This window comes from Felis catus, chromosome B1, assembly GCF_018350175.1.
Source record: "Felis catus isolate Fca126 chromosome B1, F.catus_Fca126_mat1.0, whole genome shotgun sequence".
Taxonomy (NCBI): Eukaryota; Metazoa; Chordata; class Mammalia; order Carnivora; family Felidae; genus Felis; species Felis catus.
The window spans coordinates 122,526,583-122,543,736 of record NC_058371.1 but is presented as its reverse complement, the minus strand read 5'-3'; the positions used below and the strand labels follow the sequence as shown (position 1 = coordinate 122,543,736).

Below are 17,154 nucleotides of genomic sequence, written 5' to 3'. Positions count from 1 at the left end.
ATATTTTAGATGATTCTTTCAGGATGAATTTTCAGCAATGGAATTAAACAATTTATATAAGATAAACAAAATGTTCACTCTTTATACATATTGGAATTCACATTGCTCTCCAAAAGTGTTAGGTTGACATGACAGGTCACACAAACTCATCAGCAATGAGTACTAGAAAGAATTAAGAGAATATATTGTTAATAATTTTTATCACTGGTTTCTACCCTACCTTTTATTTTAGAAACTCTTTAAATTTTTTTTAATGTTTATTTTATTTTTTGAGAGATAGAGAGTATGAGTGGGGGAGGGGTACAGAGAGGGAGGAAATCTTTAAATCTACAAAATGTTGAAACAGTGTAATAAACAACTGTAAGTTCTTCATCTAGATGATCTTTGAATCAATAGGATTGACAAGAATATTTGTGATAATTGAAGAGTGTGTGGGGGTGCCTGGGTGGCACAGTCGGTTAAGCGTCTGACTCTTGATCTCAACTCAGGTCATGGTCTGGTGGTTTGTGAGTTCAGGCCCCACATTGGGCTGTGCACTGATGGTGTGGACCCTGCTTGAGATTCTGACTCCCCTTCTCTCTGCCCCTCCTCTGCTTGTGCTCTCTCTGTCTCTCTGTCTCTCTCTCTGTCTCTGTCAAAATAAATAAACCAAAAAAAAAAAAAAAAAGACCTAATTTCTTAAAAAAAAAAGTGTATAGCAGCCAATGGGGCCTGTCCCTCAGAATTATGGAAACTGTTAATAAGACATGAAGTGTCTAGGTGTAAAACTGATGGGCAGGCAACAAGGGCACTATTTGATTTGTACAGTCAAAAAATTATGATGGATAAAACGAAAGCCGAAGGCAGTTGTATCAATAAAACATCACAATTTTTTAGTCCAATTATGATTAACATACAGTATTATATTAGTTTCAGTTGTACAATATAATTTAACAATTCTGTACATTTCTCAGTGCTTACCAAGATAAATATACTCATTTCAATCTTTTGCCCAATACCTGGGCCTGTGCCAGTTTCCAGACCCCAAATGCATTGACTGAAGAAGGTGGATGCCGAAGAGAAAGGAACCATGGCCAGTAATGGGGAAATGATTTTTCCAGTCCTTCCTCAAATGGATCTATGGCCACTTGGGTAACTGTACACCTTGGAAAAGGTAATACCTAAATATTTCTAACATTGTTAGACTCATGTCTGACTTTACATTGATATCCAGAGCCCTGAAAAATCATGTTGGCTCCTTTCTTAGAATCAGAGCATATGGAATTCAAGTAATAAATGGAATCCTGGTTAGGGTCTAGCTCGCAGTAAATCCACTGTATCAAGAAAGACATCTGGTGGTTATTTTACCATTCCCTGAATGTGTAACTGGAATAGTCATACTTGGTAGTTGGAATTTTGGCCCTTGGGAGAAAAGATTTCATAATGGTAAAGGCCAAGTGAAGACCTCTGAAACTGCTCCTCTTTCCCCACTGACTCCAGTTAAAATAATAAACCAAAAGCAGTATATTTCTGGGAACAATGATAATACCACTCCTAAAACTCAAAAAGATGCACGGATGGTGACCCCCCCCCACTATATCTTGATTTAATCTGAAAGTCTTGCTCATATAAAAGCTAGATAGTTCCCCCCAAAATCACATTAGACCTTTGAAACTCAACTAAGTGGAAGCCCCAATTGCTGCTGCTGTAGCAAACATAATATCTTTGCTATAGCAGATTAATATGGCCACGGCACATCATATATATCCATTAATTTGGTGAAATTCCTTTTCCATCCTTATCCAAAATGTGGATTAGAAAGACTGCATTTACATGGACAGGACATATATGTTTATAATTTTGCCCTCAGGCTATGTTATTATACAGTATATTATATGCCTCTGACATAATGTAGTTCCATGAAGCTTGAATGGACATCCTGCAGAACCTCACATTTACCTGCTGTATCAGTGACATCATTCTAATCAAACTGCATGAGCAAATGGGTTAGCACATTGGAGATTTTGATAGGACATATATGCACCAGATAGTAGAAGATAAACTCTACTAAGATTCAGGAGCCTGACACATCAATATAATTTTTAGGGGTCTAATGGTCAGTGGCACGCCAGGATATCGAACCAAACTAAAGGACTAATTATTGCATCTCACACTACCTCCAATGAAAAAGGAAGCGTAACATCAGATACATGCTTCTTCAGATACTGAAAGCAACATATTCTACTCCTGGGATGAAGCGATAAAGGCTGCTAGCTTTAAGTAGCGCCCAGAGGAGAAAGAGTTCTAGAGCAGGACCAGATTATGGTGCGAACAGTCCCACCCTTTGGGCCACTGAACTAGAAGAACTATGATGTTAGAGGTATCAATGGTGGTAAAAGATGCCATGTGGAATTTTTGGCAAGCTGCAGTGGGATAATCACAATGTAAGCTTCTGGGGTTTCAGAGAAAGGCCACGACTTTTGCAGCAGAGAATTTTACTCCTTTTGAAAAACAATTTCTGGCATGATTAATCCCTGATACAAGGGGAGTACTTGCCCATGGGACATCAAGTGACCATCTGGTTGCAACTACCCATGATGAGCTGAGTTCTGTCAGATCTATTCCACCAAGTCACAAGGTTAGGTAGCCTAGCAATGATTCATAATGAGATGAAAGTTGTACACCTGGAATCTAGCATACATAGAACCAGAGGGCCCAAGTAGTTTGCATTAGCACATCTCCTTCACCTTACACTGTGGCTATATGGAGAATTACTCAAGATCACCTGATGGAGGGGGCGCCTGGGTGGCGCAGTGGGTTAAGCGTCTGACTTCAGCCAGGTCACGATCTCGCGGTCTGTGAGTTCGAGCCCCGCGTCGGCTCTGGGCTGATGGCTCAGAGCCTGGAGCCTGTTTCCGATTCTGTGTCTCCCTCTCTCTCTGCCCCTCCCCCGTTCATGCTCTGTCTCTCTCTGTCCCAAAAATAAATAAACATTGAAAAAAAAAAAAAAAGATCACCTGATGGAGGAGGAAAGCTCAAATTTGAGTCATGGCTGGGTCCACTCAATAAGTGGGTGCAAGCTGAAAATAGAAGTTCACTGCAGCCCCACATGGGTGTGGCCTTAGAAAACACTGGTGAATGTCAAAAATAGTAAGACACCTAGGAATAAACCTAACCAAACAGGTGAAAGACCTGCACTCTGGAAACTATAAAACACTGATGGAAGAAATTGAGGATGACACAAAGAAATGAAAAGACATTCCATGCTCATAGATTGGAAGAACAAATACTGTTAAAATGTCTATCCTACCCAAAACAATCTACACATTTAATGCAATAAAAATACAGCATTTTTCACAGAACTAGAATAAACAATGCTATAATTTGTATGGAACCACAAAAGAACTAAATAGACAAAGCAATCTTGAGAAAAAAACAAAACTGGAGGTATCACAATTCCTGAGTTTGTATTATAAAACTATAGTAATCAAAACAGTAGGGTACTGGCACAAGAATAGACACACATAGGTCAATAGAACAGAATAGAAAATCCAGAAATGAACCCACAATTATATGGTCAAGTAATCTTCAACAAAGCTGGGGAGAATATCTAATGGGCAAAAGACAGTTTCTTCAACAAATGGTGTTGGGAAAACTGGACAGCAACAGGCAAAAGAATGAAACTGGACTACTTCCTTACACCAAACACAAAAATAAATTCAAAATGGATTAAAGGCCTAAATGTGAGACCTGAATCCATAAAAATTCTAGAAGAGAGCACAGGCAGTAATTTCTCTGACATCAGCTGTAGCAACTTTTTTTTCCAAATAGGTCCCCCAAAAGCAAGGGGAACAAAAGCAAAAATAAACTTTTGGGACTACATCAGAATAAAAAGCTTCTGCACAGCAGGGAAAACCATCCACAAAACTAAAAGGCAACCTATGGAATGGGAGAAGATATTTGCAAATGACATATTCGATAAAGGGTTAATATCCAAAATATATTAAAAAACTGGTACAATTCAACACCTAAAAAACAAATAATCCAATTAAACAATGGGAAGAAGACATGAATAAACATTTCTCCAAAGACATACAGATGGCCAATAGACACATGAAAAGTTGCTCATCATTACCTATCACCAGGTAAATGCACATCAAAATTACAGTGAGATATTACCTCACACCTGTTGGAATGGCTAAAATAGAAAACACAGGAAACAACAGATGTTGGTGAGGATGTGGAAAAAGAGGAACCCTCTTGCACTGTTGGTGGGAATGCAAACTGGTGCAGCCACTGTGGAAGACAGTATGTAGGTTACTAAAAAAGTTAAAAATAGAATTATCCTATGATCCAGCAATCACACTCCTGGGATATTTACCTAAAGAGTACAAAAACACCGGTTCAGTTGGTAGAGCATATAACTCTTGATCTCAGGGTTGTGAGTTCAAGCACCATGTTGGGCGTGGAGCCCACTTAAAAAAAGAAAAAACAAAAGAAAGAATACAGAAACACCAGTTTAAAGGGATACATGCATCCCCATATTTATAGCAGCATTATTTACGATAGCTAAGATATGGAAGCAGCCCAAGTGTCCATCGATGAAGCATTCCACTTCGGCTCAGGTCATGATCTCACTGTTTCTGAGTTTGAGCCCCACATCAGACTCTCTGCTGTTAGCACAGAGCCAGCTTCGGATCCTCTGTCTCCCTCTCTCTCAGCCCCTCCCCTACTCGAGCATTCCCTCTCTCTCTCAAAAATAAATATTAAAAGAACTATAAAATAAAAATTTAAAAATAAAAGTCACTGGTGAATGAAATTCCTCCAATGAGCACACTGGTACTGGATCCTCCACTTTGTGTGGAAAGATAAGTGGCCCAGGGTTAGAATGTCTAAAAACCCATGTCAGTGGTCAATGGTTCAGCCTGATAGATAGGGGCCTGAAAAAAGAAATATTAGAAGATTAGAGCCAAGTAGATCTGGGGAACATGTACATAAACATTTGTGAATACAAGTATTAGGGTCCCTGTGTCACATGTTAATGTCCCCCAAAGAGCATCCACCATGGAAGAGACTCTAAACAACCAAGAAAACAAAATGGCTTGGCCATTTGATGTTAGCCAGCCTCCATCATCAGCACCTCAGTGCTTGCACAATGGGTGCATGAACAGAATACCCAGGTGACAGTGAATGGAGGCTGTACACGGCCACCAAAAGATGAATTTACTCACCAAGGCTGCTCTAGCTCCTGCCACCATCAAGCTGCAACTTGGCAGACAAAAAGAGGACTCATCATTCTGTCAGAAGTCATTGGCCCTGCCAATCAGGAAGAGGCAGAACTGCTATTAAGCAGTGGAGGCAGAGAGGAGATGCTTGGTGCCCAGGAGATCCACATGGGTGACTCCTAGTGCTGTCTTGACTAAGTTTGAAGGCACGTGGACAAAGAAGGGCATGGTACCTTGGGAATCAGACCCCTTGGATAAGGACCTGGGCCAAGCCATGGGGCAAACTACTGAGACCACCACAGGTGCTCTCTGAGGGTGAGGAGAATCTTAAGTGGATAGTGAGGAAGGGAGACAGTGAGGCTCAGCTACAGCCCTGACGTCAGCTGCTGTGGTGGTATCTGTGATTCCTTCCACTCACCTTCTACTTCCAAATTTCCCTTGGAAAACAGGACCACTGGGATCTGGGAGAAGGTGTTCCAAAACATATGTGAAGAAGTGGGTCTGTACACCTGAAACGAATGTAATGTTGTGTGTCAACTACATTTCAATTAGAAAAAAAGTTGCTTAAAAGAAAAAGTAGTGGATCTGAGCAGCACAGGGGATAAACTACTGTCAGTACAATGCTGACCCACCAAGATTTGCCTTTAATGAACGGCTCATTGCCCCCAGCTCTGTGTCAGAATGTACTTCCCAGAATGTACAACAAGCAACAATCTATATACATAGATAATAATTTAAAATTTTGAGCAGGTGTAATTTGACATATAAGTAGAACACCTATATTTAGTACATTTTAAATGAAATTTTTTTTTTCAAATACGTACCAGCATTTGAATAGGTCTGGAGAAGTTCATGATTGAATCATAATTAATGAATAAATTGGAAAATATATAATGGCATAATTTGTCATAAAACCCTGAGGAAATGTATTAAGCTAAATATGGAAATCAAAGGGTGAAAAATATTAAATTACAATGTGATATATCTGGCAACTTAAACTGTGACCACATTTTTTTTCTAAATTGCTATATAAAGAATTCATATATCCTGAACCACAGGATTATTATTGCTTTTTAGGATAATAATGTGTCTTCTTATTATACTTATACAGGTGGCTTACTCATTTCTATATTTGGAAATGCTAAAATCCTGAAATTATACTTTATATTACTTATAATGTTGCTGCTATTTTTTTGGATTGAGAATAGATAAAAATTCAGCATTTAAACAAACTGACCCCATAGTCTCCAAACCCCATGACTCAATCCTAGCTCTGGCTGCTAGGACAAGACCTTCCCACTAAGTGACCTTACATGACTATATTAGGGTTCTCCAGAGAAACAAAACAAAACAGAATAATATCCTACTATGGGATATGTATATGTGTATGTATACATATCCTATATACATGACTTATAGGAAAAGAAATTGGCTTATGCAATTATGGAGGCCAGGAAGACTCACAATCTATTGTCTGCAGGCTGGAGAATCAGGAAAGCCAGTGGTATGATTACTCTGAGTCTTAAGGTCTGAGAACCAAGAGAGCCAACGGTGTAAGCCCTAGTGCAAGTACAAAGGCTGGAGAGCCAGGAACACTGAGGTCCAAGGACAGAAGATAGAGAAAGTAGAGAAAAAAATCACCCTTCCTCCATCTTTTTGTTCTATTCAGATCCTCAGTGGATTGGATGATGCCCAACCACATTGGCGAGGGCAATCTTGCTCAGTCTACAAGTCAACCACTAGTCTCTTCCAGAAACAGCCTCACAGATACACACAGAAAAAAATGACTTACCAGTTATTGGGGCATCCCTCAGCCCAGTCAAGTTGACACATAAAATTAACAAGCACCGTGACATTTGAATAGCTAAAAATAATATCTGGGACTCACCAACTTCGAGTTGGGTTCTTAATAACCAGCATCTTCCAACATTAACCAGATGTTTTATTTTTAAAATAAAGTGTCATAGGGGCACCTGGTGGCTCAGTTAGTAGAGCGTGTGACTCTTGGTCTTGAGGTCGTGAGTTCAAGCCCTACATTGGGCATAGAGATTGCTTAATAAAAAAACTTTTAAGTGTTGTAGATATTGTTACAACCCCTTTTGTATTCCTCCTAGATCACACTTCTCTCCAATCCTCCCCCACAGTCCTTGAGCATCATTCCTAAAGACTGAACCTCTAAAAATCCTTTTATATACTGTTGGTCATATGTAAGTAATAACGGTTAGTAATCTTTTCTGATTTAAAATGATGGCTGTTTGCCAGCTTCAAGAAAATTTTCAAGAAATTAATGTTAAGGAACTTTCTCAGAACCCGCCAAATGGAATTACTAGCTTGAATACTAGTAATTAATAGACTAGTAATTTATCAAGAGATTGTGAATAATGACAAAAAATGTGCTTTAAACTATGAATGTTACGGTTGTATAAGATGAGGGATTATCTTTGCATGGCTCTTAAATCAGTCTTGGTGATTTTTTTTCTTTTTAAAAAATTTTTAAAAAAAAATTTTTTTTTCAACGTTTATTTATTTTTGGGACAGAGAGAGACAGAGCATGAACGGGCGAGGGGCAGAGAGAGAGGGAGACACAGAATCGGAAACAGGCTCCAGGCTCTGAGCCATCAGCCCAGAGCCCGACGCGGGGCTCGAACTCACGGACCGCGAGATCGTGACCTGGCTGAAGTCGGACGCTTAACCGACTGCGCCACCCAGGCGCCCCTAAAAAAATTTTTTTAATGCTTATTTTATTTATTTTGAGAGAGAGAGAAAGAGAGGAGAGGGGAAGAAAGAGAGAGAGAGAGAGAGAGAGAGAGGATCCCAAGCAGGCTCCACACTGTCAGTGCAGAGCCCCATATGGGACGTGAACTGACAAACTGTGAGATCACAACCTGAGCCGAAATCGAGTCAGACGCTTAACTGACTGAGCCACTCAGGTGCCCTTCTTTTTTCTTTTTTAAAGATTTTATTTTTAAGCAGTCTCTACATTCAACGTGGGGCTTGTACTCACAACCCCAAGATCAAGAGTTGCATGCTCCACCAACTAAGCCAGCCAGTCTTGGTGATTTCCTTTTTTAAAAAAAAATGTTTACTTGTTTTTGAGAGAGCACAAGTTGGGAGGTGGGAAGTGGGGGGGGGGGCGACAGAGGGAGGGGTAGAGGATCAGAAGCAGGCTCTGCACTAACAGCAGCAAGCCCAATGTGGGGCTCAAACTCACAAACCGTGAGATCATGACCTGAGCTGAAATCAGAAGCTCAACCAACTGAGCCACCCAGGTGCCTCCAGTCTTGGTGATTTATAACTCAAGGAACATGGTGTGATCCTGATTGTGTTTCTGCTCACTGCATGTTTTCATCCATGCACTGGTAACAAGGAGAAAGTACTGATAGTCTGATCCAGTGGATGCTTCATGAGTGTTACCTGAAGAAATAACATCCCATATTTACAACTTTTGAGGATCCCATTAGTGAAAATAAGGTTCAGAACGCCCTGTGTAACCTTAATGACATACTTCAAAATGTTTTGTTTTGTTGAAACAATGTTTCAGAGATGGTAGGGATGAAATGGGAGTATCCTTAAACTAAAGAGAATCTGTTTTTTAGGGACCTAGCGTAAGCAAAAAGAGGGAAATTACTTGAGAATCTCTTTTAGTTGGAAGAACTTAGAAAAGGCTAGAATGAAACTAAGTCTCAGGAACAGGGAATTTGAATGACTTCAAAACTTCCTCTGTGTCTTATTTGTGCTCTGCATGTCTGCCTTCTCTTCTCACTGCAAAGTGTCTCCAAATTGTAGGAAACATGGCTGCCGAAAACTCCACACCTCACTGTCATACTATAGGACTTGCCACCAGAATGGTACTGACTCCCATGGTCCCATGCTAAAGTAATCCCAGGGAAGGAAGAGTTAGTTTTACGTCAGATACCTACATCTAGACCAATCAATGAAGTCCAGCAAGGGTGGGATGTTATATCTGGCCTGACTTAAGTTATATACTCCTTTTGGACGGTCAACTCTGCCTGGGGAAGGAATAGCATTTGTAACAACGTAGTAACTTCTGTGTGAGTCAGAGAGTTGGAGGAGAGGGAAGAGTAGGTTACAGAAAAGTGAAAGGAGTGATGTGCTGCTGAGAAAGGAGTATTTAGTATAAAAGAAAAACCCAAACAAAAGCTTAAATAAGATCATGCATAGATGCATAATTAACCAGGTTAATCAACCTAGATATTATAAGATGAATAAACTCTAACAACAGAATAAAAACTGAGCATATTTTGAAAGAACAATGATATGAAAATATACAGAGGGATACATATCAATGTATTAACAATAGTTATTTCTGGGAAATATGTGTGTGTGTGTGGGGGGGGTCATGCAGAGACTTCCATGTTTTACACATCTATAGTGTTTGAAATTGTTATGATTATGTGTATACTGTAGTATACCAAAGGTTGTGAAGAAATAGCAAAGACAGAAGACCCAAGATTCCTTAAAAGTCTTTTAAGCAACAGGAATAGAAAAAATATTATATACTGGGAACTAACAGAGGTGTCATGTGTAATGAAAAACACACCAATACAATGTTAATAGTCATCAATTCTGTAGATTTGAAATAAAGAGAGAGAATAGCTCTTCTGCTCTCCGGGAGAAGACTATCTAAGAAGTAAGTGAGAAGATGCATTTTCAGAAATACCAAATAAAAGCTGTACTGTCTAATTAACAATAGGTTTACAACCTATTGGAAATATGTATTAATCCCCTCCCCCCCCCCCCCCCCCACCAATGGAGTCCCAAACTCATAGACAGTTCTCTTCCACTTCCTGGTTCTTCTTCCCCTCTCCCTTTCGAGGGCTTATTTTCATCATGGGCTTATTTTCAGGGGCTTTGCAATGAGCATGTGCCAAAGAATAAAGGGAGGAACTACTAAAAGTCTCTGCGTCACTTCAGGGAACGTACATGTGTTTCAATCAGACTACTTTTTGCCTTACATGGGCATAGGTGACTTCTGGGTAAGGCTGTAACCTCTGTAGTACTCAGCCAATGAGGAATCAGGGAAGGGACTTGCATGCTAAGAGATAAATTGTCTGCTGTAACTGCCCCGGTGTGCTTGTCCATCAGACACCCACTCTTGCAAGAACGTGGATTAAAGCTTCGCTTCCCTATGCTCCGAGTCTCCGTGTCCCTCCTTAGTTTGGGTCAATGGGCTTATTTCTAACACATCTGCAAAATAAATAACATCCAAGCTGATGAAATTGGTATGATACTTACATGAGGTCACAAAGTGCGTCAAAGTCTAGATAGATAAGAAAGAAAAATAAGTGATTAGAGGATTCTGAGGCAAAAGAAAGTTAGGGGTGGTTTAAAGATTTCTAAGCCTAGGTTGTTGAGATAAACCTATAACCAATCCCCCCAAATGGGGTAGGGGGTAAATTTAGTTGGTTCAAGAAACTAAAAGCAAGGTATGATACAAAGTAATGCATACACTTCACCACCGAGAATGGAACAAAGAAGTGTGATATGTTGCCTGTTTAGGTAGAAATTCACATTTATTTTAACAAATTTAAAAATTGCCAGAGGCTACTCTAAGCAGAGACAATATTTCACTTTAGAATAGATTTTTTTTTTGAGAAGAATCACCCCAGTGGCTGTTTTTAGTTATGTAAATGTAAGAATACAGGCACCCCTTATCCTTTTTTTTGTGGCTTTGACAAAAGCTGCCCTTCCCAATGCTTCTTCATATGCAAATTTTCCTAGAAAAATAGGAGCCTCCTGAGTGGAAAGGAACCAAGATCTTGACCTCATTTCTTCTAATATTCCAATTTATTACAATCTATTTAATGGATTGAGATGGTCCCAAATGATGATGGTCCCATCTGGCAGTAAAGAACACCAAAGTTACCAGGAATAAGCCATGAAGAAAGGGGGCATCTGGGGACAGAGACATATCCCTATGTAGCATAGCAGGTGGCTCACAAGGAGGATTTTTCTCTTTTCTGTCTCTCATCTTACTTGTCTTGGAGAGTGTGTTCTTAAATATGTTACAATGCTATGGCTTTGGGGGCCCAAACCTAGAGTGACTTGTGCCCCATTTAGATCAGCAAGATATTAATTATTGTATTAGTAGACAGAACCATAAACCCAAACTAGAGCTGTTAGTGAACTTGCATGCTTCTCCAATTCTTTCTTCTGTAGAATTGGAACAGGTCTCCTTGGACTGAGTAAGTTCCTAGGCTTTTTAATAATTCAAGGGGGTAATGCCAAAACAGAGCATACTCCTCCAATAATGAGTAGAAAATAACAAAATTCAGTAAAGATGTCCTAGGTATAAAGTTAGAGAAGCACATTTGGATTGTGTTTTATTCATTATTTTTAAGTTTATTTGTTTATTTTGAGAGACAGAGAATGCACACATGCGTGCATGAGCAAGGGAGGGGCAGAGAGAGAGAGGGAGAGAGAGAATCCCAAGCAGGTTCCGTACTGTCAGTGCAGAGTCCCATGTGGGCTTGATTCCACGACCATGAGATCGTGGCCTGAGCCAAAATCAAAGTTGGATGCTTAACTGACTGAGCTACCCTGGTGCACTGGATTGCAATATTCAGCCTATACCAGACTAACAAAGTTGGTGACACTTGTCATTATTAAGTAGGATATAAAACTTAGAGGTAGCCCTATAAAATTAATACTAAAAATTGCTTACAGATGAACGCTAATGAAAGTAAGTGGAATCCAAAACACTACTAATCTCTCTTCTACATAACCACACATTTCTTTTCCTGGATTCTTTTTGTCCTGGTTAATGATAAAAATCATCCTCCAGTCACTCTTTTTCTACAAATCTTGTCATCAGCCCTCCAAAGACTATCCTTCTCTCATCCTCCACATCTAGAAAATCATCAGGAATAAACAATTCTTTTAATATTTTCAAATATTCCCTCTTCTCTTCATTCTCACTACCTTAGTGTAGTGGGCATCTTTAGATCTATAGATCAGCTTTCTCCTTCCTCTGGTAACAATGATTTTTTTCTTTTGATGACCTACTCCCACTCTAATCACTCCCACTCCAATCATGTTGTCCTACTGGGGTCTCTCTCAGAGATCTTACTCCAGCCACAAATGGAGGCACAGGACCTAGGGTAGGAAGTTAAAAGGGGAGGCATAACTTGAAAGGACATGCTCAGAAACTTAACCTTCTGCAAGTCAAAGTTATTATAGTGGTCTTGGTAGATGACTCCCCAGCACTGGTTCCCTCCCCCACCGATGATTAGCCTAAATCAGTAAGTCCCCATACTACTGACATTTGGGATCAGATAATTCTTGTTTGTAGGGGGCTGTTCAGTGCCTTGTAGGATGTTTGGCAGTATTCCTGATTTCTACCCATTAGATGCCAGTAGCACCCTCCCCCCCAAGTTGTGCCAAAAAAACTCAAGATATTGCAAATGCCAGCAGGAAGACAAAATCACTCTGGGATTGAGAACTACTGGTGTAAGCTATTTATGGTAATTTTACTACTTTTTTCTTAGAACTGGGTAGGTATCCCAAACCCAGCCAATGTGTTATTAAGGAATTTTCCACTAGAGGGCTTCTAGGAAGACTTCCTCACTCCTAGGAAAGTGAACCTGAAAAGAGACAATCTTTTTCTTGCTAAAAGTTGTACCTGCACGTAAGTACATAAACTGTTGTAGCCATCTCATAACCATAGAAGAACAAGCTCTAAGATGAAGCCAATATGGAAGGAGAAATGTAGAAATGTATAGAAATGCAAGGAATTTGCATCCTCAAGTATCAAGCTGATGATTTCCTTCAATGTTTCTACACACAATCTTATTTCTGGAATACCACTTATTCTTTACTATGTATACACTAATTTACTCATTTGGTGCATATGTATACATATATATATGATAAGTAGCAGTATATATTGTACTCCCATTTTGGTGTGTGTATATTTTTTAGTATATTCAAAATTTGTTCATATATATAATATTTTCACACAATATTTGTAAGTGATGCTTCCATATAAGTATATATAGAAATACTTCCCTCTTTTCATTGACTGTAAATGATTCCATTTTTTAGATAAAGGATAATGTATTTAACTAGTATTCTAGAAGCTTTTATGCATTTTTTATTTTTTTTCTTTTTTTTATTAAAAATTTTTTTTCAACGTTTATTTATTTTTGGGACAGAGAGAGACAGAGCATGAACAGGGGAGGGGCAGAGAGAGAGGGAGACACAGAATCGGAAACAGGCTCCAGGCTCTGAGCCATCAGCCCAGAGCCTGACGCGGGGCTCGAACTCACGGACCGCGAGATCGTGACCTGGCTGAAGTCGGACACTTAACCGACTGCGCCACCCAGGCACCCCATTTATGCATTTTTTAAAACATTTTTTTAATGCAAAGAATGGTTCAGTAAATTTCCATATATGTAAGTCATTTCACATGTGCGTAGTGTATGGAATAGAATTCAAAGAAGGGATTGTTAGGTAAAAATATATGTGTATATGTGATTCTGATAATATTACAAAATGTCCAGGAAAGATAACAAATTATTAATACTCATTAGCAACGTGTGACAGTGCCTACTGACTCATACCCTCATGAATAACATTAAGTTATCAAAATTTTTGTGCTTTAGTAATTTCATAAAATATGGTATTATAATGTTGTTTTAGTCTGTATGCCTCTTCTAATGAGTGAAATTGAATGTTTCTTCATATATTTAAGAATTATTTGTGTATTTTCTAGTTTTACAAAATGTCCCTTCATATCTTTGTCCATTTTTCTAATGGTTGGTAGGTCATTTTATTACTGACTTTAAGGAATCTTTTATGTATTGAGGAAGTTTTCTCTTTGTGATATGAATTGCAAATATTTTTTTCCAGTTTATAGTTTGTCACTTTACTTAACTGTTGATGAGTTTTCCTATTTGAGAGTTTTAAAAGATTTTTTATGTGCTTCATTTTATCAGTCTTATGCTTTATGGCTTCTGGGTTTATTTCATATTTAGAATGCTCTGTCTTATTCTAAGAGTATGGTTTTGTTTGTATGTTGTTGTTTTTGTAAGTAGGCTCTGTACTCAACATGGGACTAGAACTCATGACCATGAGATCAAGAGTCACATGCCCCACCGACTGAGACAGCCAGGGTCCCCTCTAAGAGTATGTGTTTTAAAAATATCCCTCTTTTATGTAGTTATATATTTTTATATCTTAAGTTTAAGTCTTTGAATTATTTATTTATTTTTAGTGGAATGTATTACGTAAGAATCCAACTCTATTTTTCTGAATTATCATCCAGCTGTACCATATGTTCTTTTCTTTCTTTTAGTTTGTGCCATTATTTATTATTGTAGGTTTTTTTTCCCATAGTTACATCTATATTTTATTTATTTAATTTTTTCATTTTTTTAAAAAATTTAAGTCCAAGTTACATTATTTAACATATAATGTAAAATGATCTCAGAAACAGAATTTAGTGACTCATCACTTACATATAATACCCAGTGCTCATCCCAGCAAGTGTCTTTCTTAATGACCATTGCCCATTTAGCCCGTTCCCCCCACTCAACACCCCCACCAGCAACCCTCAGTTCATTCTCTGTATCTAAGAGTCTCTTATGGTTTGTCTCCCTCTCTGTTTTTATTTTATTTTTGCTTCCCTTCCCCTACGTTCATCTGTTTGTTTCTTAAATTCCACGTATGAGTGAAATCATATATTTGTCTTTCTCTGATTGACTTATCTCACTTAGCACAATACCCTCTAGTTCTATCAATGTTGTTGCAAATGGAAGATTTCATTCTTTTTGATTACTGAGTAATATTCCATTGTATACATATGCCACTTCTTCTTTATCTGTTCATCAGTTAATGGACACTTGGGGTCTTTCCATACTTTGGTTATTGTTGATAGTGCTGCTATAATATGAGCAATTCTATCCAAGTCTGTTTTTTTGTCCAAAAAATATTATTGATGAATTATCCTTGATTGCTCACTCTCCCTTGACCTGGGAACTGTTAAACTGTCCTATGATATTAAGGATGGATACATTCTCTTTGTTATAACAACCACTATCCCTTACTGTGGTATGTAATACACAAAAACTGAGTTCCCAGCTTCTGGAGCCAGAATGTTGTATTCTTTGCTTACTAGCTGTGTGCCCCTGAGCTTCTTGCTATCTCTGTGGCTCAGTTACCTTACCTGTAAAATGAAACTATTATGAGGATTAAATGAGTTTATGATTGCAACACATTTAAAATGATACCTGGTGCATAGGCGAGGCTGTGTTAAGTGTTGGGTTATGACGAACATTACCCTCCTGTGGCTTGGGAGAGGGAAGAAGTGGGCTGAGGCCATGAGTAGCTTCAAGACTTTGCAGATCTTGGGCTTCTGATTTAGAAATGAACTCAGGCAGTCTTGCTCAGAGATTTGCTCTTAATCTCTAATATTTATACCTCTCCTTTAATATTTCTTCAGTTTAGTCCAAATGCTTCTGTATTTGGAAGATGTTTCCCAAAGTTTGGAAAAAACACATTATTTTAATTTTGGGGGGCACCTGGGTGGCTCAGTTGGTTAAATTTCCAGCTCTTGGTTTCTGCTCAGGTCGTGGTCTCACGGTTTTGTGAGTTCGAGTCCCACGTTGGGCTCTGCACTGACCGTGCGGAGCTTGCTTGGGACTCTGTGTCTCCTCTCTCCTCCTCTCCCATTCATGCTATCTCTGTCTCTTTCAAAATAAATAAATAAACTTAAAAATGTTTTTAAATTTTTTTAAAAAGTGGAGGGAAAAGGGGGTAGGAGCTGATTAAAATGGGTAAAGGGGGTAAAAAATACAAACTTTCAGTTATAAAATAAATAAGTCATGAGGATATAATGAACGGCATGGGGACTACAGTTAATATACTGTATTGCATATTTGGAAGTTGCTAAGAGAGTATATCTTAAAAGTTCTTATCACAAGAAAAAATGTATAACTATGTATGCTAATGGATGTTAACTAGACTTATTGCAGTGATATTTTTTCAATATATACAATTATGGAATCATTATGTCGTATACTTGAAACTAATATGTCATATGTCAATTATACCTAAATAAAATTTAAAAAGTAAAAATAGTCCCAAGTCAAATATTAGACAAATACACCATTTGTGGGTTTTTTTTAAAGTTTTTATTTATTTTTGAGACAAAGAGAGACAGACCATGAGCAGGGGAGGGGCAGAGAGAGAGGGAGACACAGAATCTGAAGCAGGCTCCAGGCTCTGAGCTGTCAGCACAGAGCCCGACCCGGGGCTTAAACTCACAGACTGTGAGATCATGACCTGAGCTGAAGTCGGATGCTTAACCGACTGAGCCACCCAGGTGCCCCCACCATTTGTGTTTTAAAATGAATCATGGCAAGGGCACCAGGGTGGCTCAGTCAGTTAAATGTCTGACTCTTGGTTTTGGCTCAGGTCATGATCTCATGGTTCATGAGTTTGAGCCCAGTGTCAGGCTCCTTGCTGACAGTGAGGATCCTGCCTGGGATTCACTCCTTCTCCCTCCATCTCTGCCCCTCTCTTGCTCTCTCCCTCTCTCTCTGCCCTTCTCTTGCTCTCTCTCTCTCAAAAATGAATAAACTTAAAAAAATGAGTCATGGCAGTGATTTATTCCAGCAATGCAACCTAATGTATTTGTTAAAAGCCTATTATATGCATGTATGTATTATATATAAAATTAATGGCATTAAACAGTTGAAGGAAAAAGTTCACAAAGTCATCTACGTAAATACTGAAAATATGTTTAATAAGAATTACGTGCCCACTTCAGGTTCAAACTAGAAATTGTAATCTACTTCTTCATTATCGTAATAATTACTTACCGGAAGCAAACAGCCAGTGTCATTCTTCACAATGAAATCCTACAGGCACTCATCTGAAGCCACTCCGGGGCATTTTCAATCTTTTTGAAATCTTTACCAAGATTATA

General features: G+C 38.7%; 1 long non-coding RNA gene across 1 annotated transcript in view; it reads left to right on the top strand.

Annotated features, from left to right (window-relative positions):
• The first annotated feature begins 626 nt into the window (after positions 1-626).
• Positions 627-17,154, top strand: part of LOC123385007 — a 39,307-nt gene continuing 22,779 nt past the window's right edge. The window contains exon 1 of the long non-coding RNA XR_006596919.1: positions 627-1,153. This is a non-coding gene — a long non-coding RNA (uncharacterized LOC123385007). The remainder of the gene's footprint in view (positions 1,154-17,154) is intronic.